Source organism: Coenobita brevimanus, chromosome 47, assembly GCF_032717465.1.
Source record: "Coenobita brevimanus isolate Jiangsu-jjx chromosome 47, ASM3271746v2, whole genome shotgun sequence".
Classification (NCBI taxonomy): Eukaryota; Metazoa; Arthropoda; class Malacostraca; order Decapoda; family Coenobitidae; genus Coenobita; species Coenobita brevimanus.
In genome coordinates this window covers 22,375,164-22,390,419 of record NC_137000.1, presented here as the reverse complement: position 1 = coordinate 22,390,419, position 15,256 = coordinate 22,375,164, and positions in this window count along the sequence as shown.

The following is a 15,256-nucleotide window of genomic DNA, read 5'->3' as shown; positions in this document are numbered from 1 at the left end:
TTCCTCTTCCTTCTGCCTATGGGTGACTCTACACTGAGTGACAAGCCAAATGGTTTCCTGTACACCAGGAAACTATGTACTACGCTGGGTGGTAACCATATCACCAAATTTTGGCGCCTGGTGGTTTAGTGGGTAGTTATTGTGCTCCAATCGGATTAAGCCGGTGAAGGTTTATATCCAAGGGATGGTTGGGGTTTATTGCTTACGTAATGCCACTCAGGGATGAGTGAGGTTGGTCACTCTCATCTTAAATGTCAGGACCAACTGCCTAGCCCAGGGCTCCTACGCTCCTCATGGGACAACGTAGGATTGGATGATGAATGATGAATGAATGAGATTCCCTATTGCAGGTATGCCTTACATTTCATAAACTCCAATTATTCTTTATGCACCGCTGCTATCTGTTACAGTTGCATTTCTCTGCACGATAGCCACTATTTTAGCTTGTAAGTAATAAAACTTTAAGTGTGTTTTCCAGTTTTAACACTGGCAAATTCTTACGACGTTTCTGAAACATAAACAATACAAAAAGGAACACTCAGAGAGTGCAGTACCCGCACCAGCCGACTGGTACATGGTCCAAATAATTCACTGTACCTGTGACCTCAACCTTTGACTAATTGGTCTCAGTATTGAAGTGCTTTCATTTAAAATGTCCCTTACCCCTTCCACCAGGCTTAATCCACAAAGGACCAATGGTGTTTGAGTTGATTTAAACATATGACTTTTCCTTGTAACCCTGATTTTTTACTGATTATTCTAAAAATCGAATCTCTTTCTCCTCGCTTATCCAGAACCCTTCCACAAAGCATTGCTGGTTGAATAAAAATTTTAGGTTAACCATACCGTGTGACCATGGCCGTAGACGTTTTGTTCTCTAAAGTCCTTTATGAACCCTTTGGCTAGTCCTCAACATTTCCAGCAGGTTCGACCCGAATCAGATCAAAACTGTGTTAGTCATTTTCTCACACAGACACACGGGATGAACTTTGGCTCTGCAATGTGGCTTTGACATTTGACTGTTCTCAAAATTATGTCACTGTTATTGCTGTACCCTCAAACCCTTCCACCAAATGTGGTCTAGAGTAGATGCAGGCTGATAAGATTGACCTTGCCAAGTCCAATTCAGACCTAGCCACGAGACTTTCTCCTTTATCCTAGTGTTCTCAAATAAAATAGGTCACCCCTTGACTCACCATCAAAACTTCCACCAAGTTTGATTAGAATCGGATAAAATGTGTATATCTTTCACACACACACACACACACACACACACACACACACACACACACACACACACACATATCAAAACTTACAAACATACTACTTGCTCTCGCTTCGGTAGCACGAGTGTAAGAAGAAGAAAGATTCGTGTGTGTGTGTGTGTGTGTGTGTGTCTGTATGTGTGTGTGTGTGTGTGTGTGTGTGTGTGTGTGTGTGTGTGTGTGTGTGTGTGTGTGTGTGTGTGTGTGTGTGTGTGTGTGTGTGTGTGTGTGTGTGTGTGTGTGTCTGCATGTGTGTGTGTGTGTGTGTGTGTGTGTGTGTGTGTGTGTGTGTGTGTGTGTGTGTGTGTGTCTGTGTGTGTCTGTGTGTGTGTGTCTGTGTCTGTATGTGTGTGTGTGTGTGTGTGTGTGTGTGTGTGTGTGTGTGTGTGTGTGTGTGTGTGTGTGTGTGTGTGTGTGCTCATTTTCAGTTTGAAATTGTATTTTTTTATCACAAGACTGTTGAATGTAACAATAACCATCGTAACTGAGCATAGGATCTCCCTCCACTCCCATCACAGAGCCTCCTAGGGTTGGTGTTGCTAACCATCTACCACCCACAGCTATGAAAACACCATCAAATTAAAGCGACACAGCAAGACTCGCCTCCCTCGGAGACTCAAAAGGACCGGGTTCCTTAATAGGCCGTGAGTACCTGGCCAGATGAGGAAGTAAAAGATGATATGGGAGGGGGTGCTGCTGTGGCCTGTGGGCAGGGTAGGTAATAGTGTAGGAGCCACACCGAGACCCACCATATGCGGAACTACAATAAGGTAAATATACTCGAGAAAAAAAATAAAAATAATTCCAACGAAACGAACATTTATGTACCTACCATAATTCTAAACAACATAAAGTCCGCATACAAAAACTTCATTGAATGAATTCGATATATACTCTGATATTAGTCTACAAGCATGATAATTATGTACATAACTATCAGTAACTTTAAATATTTTATAGTAAGATCTATATGGACATTAAATACCTTAAATCTTTTATCCTACCTTGAGTCTGCTAAGACTTGTTGCATTGATTTGTCTCTCACTATGCAGTAATTGACTCTGCGTAAATAAACCGACACACACACACATACACACACGCAACACACACACACACACACACACACACACACACACACACACACACACACACACACACACACACACACACACACACACACACACACACACACACACACACACACACACACACACACACACACACACACACACACACACAAGACACAATAGTGAAAGGGCGTATAATTATTACAAACAGGCAAGAAACGACTATACAAGAATAAGGAGGGAAGCCCAGAAACAGTTTGAGGAGGATACAATAAATAAAAGTAGTGATCAACCAAAGCTATTTTACAGCTATATCAGGAGCAAAACTAAAGTAAAAGATATAATACAATCCATTACGGACGAGGGAATCACTTATACACAAGAGAAAGATATTTGTGAAGCACTAAATAAGAATTTCCAATTAGTTTTTACAGAAGAAAAAAATTTTGAGAGGGACTATGTGGAACACACATGTCCACACATACTACCAGATATACAAATAGCAGAAAAAGTAATACAGGAGGAGTTAAGTAGATTAGACAGAGGAAAAGCAAGTGGTCCTGATGAAATTTGATGTTGGGTATTACGAGAATGTGCAAAGGAGTTAAGTAAACCATTATTTTTAATTTTCAAGAAATCCTTGAGTCAAGGTAAACTACCTGATATTTGGAAAAAAGCAAATATTGTCCCCTTATTCAAGAAAGGAAATAGACAAAATCCACTCAACTACCGACCAGTATCACTGACCAGTGTTGTAAGCAAGGTATTAGAAAAACTTATAAGAAAAGCTTGGGTAAATCATCTAGAAGAACACAGTATGATAACAGAAAGACAGTTTGGTTTCAGAAAAGGAAAATCATGTGTTACTAATCTGTTGAGCTACTATGACAGAGTAACAAACACAATACAGGAAAGGGAAGGATGGGTGGACAGTATCTATTTAGATTTCAAGAAAGCTTTTGACACAGTACCACACCAAAGACTTTTATGGAAACTGTACCATCAAGGAGGAATTCGAGGCAAACTGTTTTGTTGGATGCAAGACTTTCTCATAAAAAGAGAAATGAGGACAGTACTAAGAGGAAACTACTCATCATGGAAAGAAGTGACTAGTGGAGTACCACAGGGTTCAGTGCTGGCACCAATCATGTTTTTAGTGTATATAAATGATATAAACAGTAACACTGGAAATGAGAGCTATCTGCATATGTTTGCAGATGATGCAAAAATACAAAGGAGAATTACTAACACAGACTCTTGTAAAGAGTTACAAGAAGAATTAAATAAACTTCATGAATGGAGTAGTACATGGCAAATGGAATTCAATGTGGACAAGTGTCATGTAATCAAGTTTGGTAAAAGTGGAAAAAGACCTGATTGGGATTATACGTTAGGAAATAAAACCCTACACACATCAGAAAGAGAGAAGGACCTAGGTGTGATTATCAATAACAGACTATCTCCTGCTGACCACATCAGTGAGAAGGTATGGAACATGTATACACTGCTTGCAAATATGAGAATAGCATTCACATACATAAATGAAGACATGTTAAGAAGGATAATAACATCATTCATCAGACCAACCCTGGAGTATGCATCAGTAGTCTGGAGTCCTCATCTCAAAAAACACATAGACAAGATTGAAAAAGTTCAAAGGGCCGCTACAAGATGGATACCAAGCTTAAGGGATCTAAGCTACGAAGAAAGGCTAAATAAACTGAATCTACCAACACTACAGGAGAGAAGGAAAAGAGGTGACATGATAATGCTATATAAATGCATATCAGGGAAGGAGAAAATAGACATAAATGATTACTTAACATATGGGGAAGCATCAGCAAGAGGACACTGCAAAAAACTGCATAAGAAGAGAGGTGATAAAGACGTGAGGAAATTCAGTTTCCCAAACAGAGCAATTGATCAGTGGAATGCACTACCGAATGAAATAGTCTGTGCCAAAACAATTCACAAATTTAAGGATATGTACGATAAATATGGTTTAAGACACGGGACAGTACGAGCTTAACTCATTCCTGTAAAGATACACTTAGGTAAGAACAATTAGGTAAGGTAAGAACACACACACACACACACACACACACACACACACACACACACACACACACACACACACACACACACACACACACACACACACACACACACACACACACACGCGAGCCTTATTGGGCTGCTCAGCATTTGCCTAAATTACAGCTGTCTCTGAAAACACTTACCCAAATAAAAGCCGTTTCTGAACAGCTACTCCCCCTACCACCACAGCTACCACTACCACCACCACAATGACAATTTCCACCAATACCACCACCACTATCATTATCACAACTACTATCAACACCACCACCACCACCACGACAGCTACAACCACAACCATCCACACCACAGCTACTTCCACGACCATCACCACCACACCAACGGCTATCACCACCACCAGCACCACCACAGCTACCACTGCCATCACCACCATCACAATCACTGTCGCCATCACAGCTATTACCATCTCCACCACCATCATCATCACAGCTACCACCACCACCACCGCCACAACTACCACTATTTTCTGCTAAATAAAAAAGTCTCTTCATGGCATTAATGAAGTAATAGACAGCCGAATGTCCATGCACAACCTCCCCCCCCCCTCGTGTGTGTGTGTGTGTGTATATATATATATATATATATATATATATATATATATGTGTGTGTGTGTGTGTGTGTGTGTGTGTGTGTGTGTGTGTGTGTGGTAAAGTGTGCGTTTTCATACACTGAAGAACGAGGGTTCGTGCCCCGTCAAGGTAATAAACTTTGGGAGCGTTCTTCTGGCCACATACTACAAAAAGGTGCCGTGGTTGAACCAGTGTCGCATACTATAAATCATTCTTGCACCCAGTCGGTTTGAGTGGGCCAATTACACTTGGTTCACAGACTACACACACATCCAAAGCAACTCCAACACTATAATTACACTTACAAGCACTTCTCACCCTACATACAATCTCTACAAGACAGCCTAAGCCATTTGGTAGAGATACATTGGCTGTATCGTCTCCACTTCGGTCGGGATAGGCAGGTCCTGCAGTGGACACTCAAACGGGTGATGAGATGAGATGAGATATATATATATATATATATATATATATATATATATATATATACAAGGTCTGTTTAGAAAGTATCAGACCCTAGGCTCTAATAAAAATTAAATAGCTAACCTGTTGCGTTAGGACACTAATCCCCCTCAAAGTAGGCCCCTTCTGACCTGACACACGTAGCCCAGCTTTCTTTCCACTGCCTGAAACATTTTTCAGTGTCGTTTTTTTTTATCTCCAGCGGATGCTTGATTGCATTCGTCATGATCTCTTCTCTCGTCTCAAATCGGGAACCCTTCATAGGAGTTTAGAGCTTGAGGAATAACCAGAAGTCGCTTGAAGCCATGTCTGGTGAGTGGGGAGCATGTCCGACCTGCGGTATAGTGTACTTGGCAAAAAATTTCTGAATCAGTTGAGAACAATAGGCAGGGACATTGTCACGGTGCAGCTTCCAACTTGCCACTTTCCAAAGGTCTGGTCTCTTCCGCTGATCTGCGTCACGATGACGGATAACGCTGAGGTAGTAAAATTTGTTGACAGTCTGCTCTTCTGGTGCATATTCGTGATGCATAACATCACGGTAGTATTTGTGATGCACAACACCATGGTAGTCGAAATAAAAACCATCAACATACATCACACCTTGCTTCAGACCTGTCCTGCTTTTTTTAGCTGACATTTCCACTGTCAAGAGTGAGAGCACTGGAAATGAGTTATTTGAAAGGAAACTGTGGTATTACATGGAGAGACAGACTGACAAATGAGGAAGTGAAGGTGCATTGTGGTGTGGTTGTGGATGTGATAGAAAGCGTTAGGAGAAATACACTGAGGTGGTTTGGATATGTGTAGAGGATGGAGACCGACAGACTAACGAGGAGAGTGTATGTGAATGAAGTATAGAAGGGGAGAGGGAGGGGGAGACAGAGGATGAGATGGAGAGATGGAGTGGAGAGATGGCGTGGAGAGGTATATGAGGGAGGATTGTGAGCTGGGGGGAGGGGAGCGAAATGTCAGGGGACAGGGCGACATGGAGGCGATTTGTTTGTTGCCACCCCTTATGGAATTCTGACTTCTGTCTACGGATGGATAGATAGACTTTTCATTATGCCTCTATGTTTACCGACATCTTGCCATCCGCTGTAATTTTAATGAGTCTTTCTTTATTTCTTTATAATATTCTTTCGTTAGTTTTAGCATTTGCCCCAAGTAATTGTACTCGTCGGCTTCTTCAGGAATTTCTTCACGTATCCTGATGACGCCCTTCGTGTATTTGGATTAGACATTAGTTTTACTCTGGTTCATCTTTAGCCCTAATTTGAGACATTCTTCGTTTAGTTCATTACCATTTTTTGTAATATCTCTGCTGTCTTTGATATTAGGGCAATGTTATGTGCAAATCTTAAATGGTTTTCGTTTTTTCCACCAATGTTTAATCCTTTGTTTTCCCAGTCTACCTTTCTGAAACTACACTCTACTGTACAGTAGGCATGCTGTAAATAATTTTGGTGAAATTGTATCTGCCTGACACAAGCCCTTCTCAGTCTTAATTTTTTCCGAGTCTTTATTTACTTTAACTGTAGCAGTTCCTTCATTATACATGTTTTCGAGCAGTTTCGCAATGTTCTCAATATTCTTCCTTCCCGGAATTGAGTAAATGTGGATAACACTATTTTCACCGATACTCCATCATGTGGCCTTAGATCAGAATACCTTCCGCTAGTGGAAGTTTGGTTCAAATGTCTTGAAAAAAAAAATTACTCTGCATCGTCCTTATGCTAGCTGTTCGCCATTCGGCCAGGGCTGGCTGCGAGTGCGTCTTGGCTGTGTGTGCTTGTGTGTGCGTGTGTTGGTTGCGGCCAATGAGAATGTAGCCGGGCCTTTAGCCTCACTTACTGATTGGCTGGCCGTACATGGTGGTGTTTTCGGCTGGAGTTTTTGCTGTGACATCCGTCAGTCCCTACTGTTGTGCAGTGGTCGTAGCACGCAGGAAGGAATTCTTGCTGTTTTACAGCCATCTTTTGCAACTTTTACAAAGCTTCATGTGTCATTACTGGGAACATTGTCACGTCGTGCTGCTTATAGTGATGAAAGTGTTCCTGGGTGCTCAGAAACTGGTGGAGATTTTTTGGGTCTACCTGTATGACCTTTTGGGGTCATATTGTTTAATGGTATTTAAAATGCAGTACAATATCACCGAGGGCAACCCAACACCCCCAGAAAGAGCCCACAGAGGAGCATATACAGCTCGCCTGGACTCCGGACGACAGGGACATAAGTCCGCCCAGGCATGCGCCTCTATGACCCAGAGCTCGCCTGCTGCCACCATAGCAGGAATAAGAGACTACCTTCCGGGTTAGCCGACCACCGACAACCATGGGGTGGAGCTATTACTCTAGCTCCAGTCAGTACCCCTGAGATGGCTGGTAGCTACTCAACCCTCCTACAGGAGACAGCCTGCAGCCGCTCTGGAGGTAACAAGGAGACGGCCAGTAGCCGCTTCCACCTTCGTCAGGAGACAGCCAGAAGCCGCTCTGAAGGTGCCCTAAACGAGACGGCCAGTAGCCGTTCGACCCTCCTACAGGACATGGCCTGCAGCCGCTCCGAAGGTAATGAGGAGATGGCCAGTAGGCGCTCTGAAGGTGCCCCTCAAGTGACGGCATGTAGCCGCTTGACCCTCCTATAAGAGTCAGGCTGCAGTCGCTCCGGAGGTAATGAGGAAACAGCTGGTAGCTGCTCCCGCCTTCGTCAGGAGACAGCCAGTAGCTGCTCCCGCCTTCATCAGGAGACAGCCGGTAGCCGCTCAGAAGGTGTCCTTGAGTCGGCCTACACTATAGCCAATCCCTTCCCCAGGCCACGGCCAGTAGCCAGGCCTTAGCGACGGCCGGTAGCCACACCCCTAGAAGGCCACGGCCAGTAGCCGGGCCCTACAGCAGGAGACGGCTGGTAGCCGCTCCTCTGTCAGGTGCTGACTCCTGTCCACGAAACTACAACCCGGAGGGAGACCCCAGCCTGGAGGAGTATTGGAGAGGCCCTGTAACCACCACTGGGCTTTTCTCACTGCAGCCGACTCCTGAGAGGACCCACCTGATGGACCCCGACGGAGGCCAACGCTGCAGCCCACTCCTGATGGCATCTCCAACAACCAGAGACCACAGCCCCCGGGACCTCCAGACCACCCCCAGGACCCCTGGGTGGGACATCCCTTCGCCCCGACGCCGGAGATCATTGTCCTCCATCAGGCTCCTAAGCGAGAGGTTCAGGCAGCTTTTCGGCTCCAGCCCTGAGGGCCAGACTCCCGCCCCAAGCCCTGAAAGTGTGGGACCCTTAGCCACCAGCAGCCATGGACGAGAGAGGACGCCCCTAAACGCGATCCCGTGGCCCCTGAATACGGAGGCCCCTGGCGAAACTCAGTCTCATCAGTAGTGAGGCTGAGTCGTAACCACCACCCTTTACCTTACCACCAGTACACCCAGTCCTGACAGTGAGTGACAGTGAAAGCACAGTGTCCGTGACATAGTGAAGTAAGGGTAGAACAGTGAGTGTCAGAATATGGAAAGTCAGTGCACAATACATCAGTAATAATATAAAAGAAAGATGGAATAAGTAAGGTAAAAGTGAAACAGTGAACATGGCAAGGCAGTGAAATAAGGGTCTATCTCAGTGAACACGCTACCAGATAGTGACATCGCCTCACAGTAAGATCATATGGAGGCCCCAGTGCAAGAGTAATAATTAACGACCCAACCGACAAACCAGTTAGCCTGCCAGCAGTGAAAATAGTGCCACAAACTCCACCAATATACAGAACCTAGACTTTCCCAAAATAATAGTGTTTAGCTTCTCTGCCCTGAGTGCTATTCACCTTACCCGATCATGTCCTAAGTAGTATCCTGTGCGATATTAACACCCGATATCTAAGCCTTAGAATTATAATTGTCCAGCATAACTGTATTTGTGACATCTGTTCATTCCAATGTAGAATTTAGCAATACACATGTTAGGTTGTTGCCTTGAGTTTTTGTCCTGCCTCTATCTTATTTGTCTAAGCTCTGGTCTAGAAAGAGAACCCAGCAGCACACTAGGCATTAGAGGGCCGGGAAGCCGACCCTAAAACACCGAGCATTACACTGGTGCACAGAGGTGATTCTTGACCCAGGCATACGAGAGAGGTAATCAAGAAATACCAGCAAAATGGCAACCAAATCGCATGTGCAAATGCCTAAATTCGACCCCGAACAGTATGATGTTTACACATATCTGGCAATTATTAAACCTTTGCTAGATATCGGGTTCGAGGATGACAAGCAAAAAATCACGGTCACACACCCGCTACAGGGCAAAGCTTCAGCTAATATAGCACTCAAGATCGTCCCGGGGCTCACCTGGCAGAATTTCACGAAATTCGTGATTCAGGCCATCACTAGGTAAAGTGGTGGTGCTATTCCAGTTGGATAGCCTAACCTTTGATGGCAATTTGAATGGTACTCTAATCCAGGCCAGATGCCTGGTCACTGCTGCCTACCCAGAGGCAGATGATGAAACCTGGGAGCAACACACCTTTAATACTCTCCTTAGAGTGCTCCCCAATATGGCCAAGGAGCACTTTACAATCCATGACCCTACCGGAGACATGGATAAGGATATCCAAGTGAAACACCGCCTCCTGACCTTCCGTCCTACACCCCAGCAAATCAATGTGATGAAAAAGTTCCCCACGAACATCCCGGCTCCCCCAGTCAAGCCACAGCTGCCTATGCCCCACACCAGCCCCACCCCAGCACCCAGCCTGCCTAGGGTGCACCCCACCCACCAAAGCTCGAGTCACAAAGAGAATCTCAACCTCATTCTGGTGAATCCTTGGGAGTTCTCTGCTTGCAGCTCCAGGTATCCACTGCATGATATCAGGGACCAATTAAAAGCTGCCAGGTGAAAAACCACCACCCTAGGCCGACATAAAGTCTCTTCCCTAGAGAACAAGGACCCAGAGGACAAACCCGCACCCATGGAGGAGACCAAACCCAGGGAACAAGAGTTGGAGGAAGGAGAAGGAGGCCTCCGGCAGTCGCACCTTCCCATGGTGGCAGGGGCCACTTCCCCCAAATACCGCCCCCTAGTTTACCACAAGATGAAGCTGAACGGGGTGAAAGCCAGACGTCTGGTCGACACGGGAGCGGCCAGATCCTGCCTGTATAGCCACTACATCTCCCGTCACAAGTCAACCTTTGGCCAGCTATTCCCAACAGCTACTCACCTTGTGGACGCGGGGGATTGACCGACCCCTGCTGATCCATGGGGAAACACGGCCCCTGTGCGTCGACACCCATCAGCCGGCATCGACACACCACAAGTTCATCGTGTTTGACTCTTCCTGCTGCAATTACGATGGATATCTGGGGCTGGACCTGCTACAGAAGTTGGGAGCCACCATTGATTGCCACAACAGACAGCTTCAGTTCCAGAAATCACCTGACCTCCCCTCCCACTCGGGGTGTCTGCACCTGCACCCCACGGCCCCAGCCAGAAGACTCCATGCCCCCTCCTTCTCTCCCCATGCCCCCCCTTCTTTTCCTGCCACCATTTCCTCCACTGTCACCATTCTCCCCCACCATGAAGCCTGGGTGCCCCTCAACCTGCCCTCAGGTACATCCGTTCTATTCTCCCCACTCCTGTCACCTGGAACCCTCTCGGCCTGCCTCCTGCCCCCAACCTTCCTTCCCTCTCATCACACGGCAGTCAGAATTGCCAACCTTGCCCCCTCGCCCCTCATTCTTCCTAAAGGGCTCATTATTGGAGAGATGGAGGAAGGCAAGCCCTGTGCTCCCTCCCCCTCCCGCTCCACTGCCCCTTTGTCCCCCATTCCCGACCATCTCTCCGCACACCAATCAGACACCCTCCGTCGCCTCCTCCTGGATTTCCAGGATCTGTTCACGGCAGGACCTGCCAATATTGGACATACCACCTACCTGGCTCACGAGATCCACGTGACGGGCCAACCGATCCGACAGCCATCCCAGCGGAAGAACCCCAAGCAGCAGGAAGAGGATGACCGCCAGGTTCAGGAAGATGATTGAAGCCAGAGTCGTCTCCCCCTCCACCAGCCCCTGATCCTCCCCCATCATCCTCGTGAAGAAAAAGGATGGCACGATGCGGTTCTGCGTCGACTACCACCGGCTTAACGACGTAACCACCAAGGACACTACTCCACTCCCGTGCATAGACAACACCCTAGATTTCCTGTATGATGCCTCGTGGTTCTCCACCCTTGACCTCCAGTCAGGGTACTGGCAAGTCCCGGTGTGAATCAGCGGACAGAGGCAAAACTGCTTTCTCGACCAGCAATGGGAAACATTATGAATTTAATGTTTTACCCTTTGGCCTCTGTAATGCCCCCGCCACCTTCTCATAATGGAATCTATCCTCAGTGGTCTCACATGGGAGATCTGTCTAGCTCACTTGAATGACATCATAGTTTTCAGCAAGACCTGGGCCGACCACCTTCAGCACCTCTGCCGGGTTTTCACCCGAATCTGACAGGCAGGCCTCAAACTCCGGTCCTTAAAGTGTGTCCTGGCCACCAGAACCGTCTCATTCTTGGGACATGTCATCGTTCAGGCTGGCATATCTCCCGATCCAGACAAGCTCCATGCCATCGTGGACATACCCCACCACAAGACATTCACGGAATTTGAGCTTTCCTCAGCCAATATCCTATTATTGTGAAGAGGTTTGCTCTCATTGCAAAGTTACTCCACGACCTGACCCACAAAGGAGAACCGTTCATTGGGACGGATAAGAGACGAGCCGCCTTCCAACAACTTAAGGACAAACTCGGTTCCTCCCCAGTTGTGGCCTTTCCCAACTATGCCTGCCCATTCTGACTTTATACCGATGTTTCCCTAATCATGATCGGCACTGTGCTGGCTCAAGTCCAAGAGGGCCGCAAGCACATCATTGCCTGCACCAGCCATACCCTCAATCAGGCGGAAAAGAATTATGCCACCACTGAGGGAGTGCCTGGGCATCATCTGGGCACTCAAGCACTTCCGGGCATACCTATCAGGGACTTAAGTTGCTATCATCACTGATCACCAGTCCCTCCAATGGCTGCGGCAGTCTGACGCCCACAACGCCCAGCTCATCAGATGGCGTGAAACCCTGGAGGAGTTCAACTATGAAATCTTGTACCGCCCTGGCAAACTCCACACCAACGCGGATGCCCTCTCCCAGCTCCACATCAATGCCGTCCAGCCGGAACTAGACCTCCTTCAGCAGTGGCATCATAAAAAATAACTCCCCTGGATTTCCCAGCATGTCTTTAAGAAGCTATATCACCAAGGCAACCACCTACTCACTCCATCCGGGCATATCATCCTAGCCCCTGACACTGACCTCGACGCCCTCCAACACCTACATACAACAGGATTCACCTGGGCATGAAAAAACTCCTGCATGTCCTACTGGGAACCCAATCCCTCCACCCTAGCCAAGAAGATTATCCAATCTTGCTGGGCGTGCGCCTTGGTAAGGACATCACCTGTACTGCCAGCCCATCAGGACACATTACCACCCACAAACCTCGGCAGTTTGCTGGCGACCGACATAGTGGGACCTCTACCCCCGAAATCAGGCTATCGGTACATGATCACGTTCATTGATACGTACTCCAAATTTGTCGTAGCCTGCCCAGCAAAAGAACACCACACTGTTGCAGTAGCTGACGCCCTGAATCGACACGTGTTTCCATACATTGGCATCCCACAGGCAATACACTCCGATAATGCACCGGAGTTCACCAGTAAAATCTGGGAGGAGCTAGCCCACATATTTGGCTATAACATCTCGCACTCGTCCCCTTACTGGCCCCAATGAAATTCCATTTGCAAACAGAGTCATCGTACGTTGATGAATCAACTCCGTACCTGGATAGAAGCCACCAAATATGACGACTGGCTTGCCCATGTAAAAATCGTGCAATGGGACATCAACTCCTGCCTCTGAGAGGACGGAATATCACAGTACGAGCGAGTGTTTGGGGCAACACCTCTCCTCCTACCCCTTCAGCAACACTTACAGCCCCCCACCTCTACTCCCACATCTGACCCACTACACCATCTCAAACAACGGCTAACCGACCTTCAAAACAACCTGGACCTCCATCCCAACACCACCTCCAACCCCTACAAGCCAGGCAACACTGTTATGATAGCACAACTCCCCACCCCCCACAAGATCGCGCTCCGCTTCTTGGGGCCCCATATCATCATTCGCATCCCTAACACTTACCAGGTGACAGTTGAACAACACGGCACTTCTCGCACTCTTCGAAACCGCCACATACACCCCTTTCACACTCCCACCTCCCCACCCCTGCCTCATTCCCCACCCTACCCACTGCCCCCACGCCGCTTCCCTCTACCTCCTATGACTGCTACATCTCTCCCTCTCTCCCTTCCCTTCCCCTGCCGCCTCCACCTCACCCCCCACCATGCCGCCTCACACCTCACCTGATAGCTCACCAACACCACCAACTCCTCACCTCTCCCTCACCTCCTCGCCACCAACTGCCCCGTCCCCCAAGCCCAGCACCACGTGTGCCGCCTATGCGCCCGCACCCCCTCAACTCACCCCACCCCCGCCCCAGCCATCACCCACCCCTCGCCCCAAATCTCCCCACCCGCCACCCACACACACCCCCTCAACCTCGCCTGCCCCATCCCATACCCCTGACTCCACCTGTGCTGCCCATGCACCCACTACACCACCACCCACTAGGCCTACACCCCACTCCACACCCTGTGCCACCCCCACTCCTACCACCTGACAGCCGCCCTCGCACACCCCGCACACCTCACACACACGCCGACACCGCACACCCACATCACTGCCCACAACCACCCTTAAAACAACCATCACATGCTCCGGCCACCTCTCCTGCCCATGCGCATGATACACCCACACTCTCACTCCACCCACCTCGCTGGAAAATCACTCCTTTCCCTTCCCTAAATCTTCTCACATTCATTCTACACTAGGCCCAAATCCCAGCCACTTACACTTCCCAGAGACGTCGTGCTGCATTACCCCGGCATAAAACCCCACATTCGATGTCCATCTCCAACATTCAGCACGGCCGTGCACAGAAGACAACACTTACCACCAAGAGGATTCGCCGAGCCATGTGGGCACCTCCCTTTGGATGAAAACATCGAGTCCGTGGACCCCGCCACCTCCTATGACTCCTCCGCTCCTCCACCAACCAATCCACCCTCTTCATCACCTGTGACGCTCAGCTAGATGAGAATCCTGCCACCACAGTCTGGCATGTCCTCCCCCAACACCTACAGCCAGTCTACCACACATATGACACCAAAGTTTACCACCTCCATTCACAGGGACATGACATTTTCCCAGAAGACGGTGGTAAAATACAGTATAGTATCACCGAGGGCAACCCAACACCCCCAGAAGGAGCCAAAAGAGGAGCATATACAGTGCACCTGGACTCCGGGTGGCAGGGACATAAGTCCGCCCCTGCCACGTGCTCCTATGACCCAGAGCTCGCCCGCCACCACCATAGCAGGAATACGAGACTACCTTCCGGGCAAGCCGACCACCGACAACCTCGGGGCGACGCTATTACTCTAGCTCCAGTCAGCACCCATGAGACAGTCGGTAGCTGCTCAACCCTCCTACAGGAGACGGCCAGCAGCCACTCTAGAGGTAACAAGGAGACGGCCATAGCCACTCCTGCCATCTTCAGGAGACGGCCAGAAGCTGCTCTGAAGGTGCCCTAAACGAGACGGCCAGTAGTGGC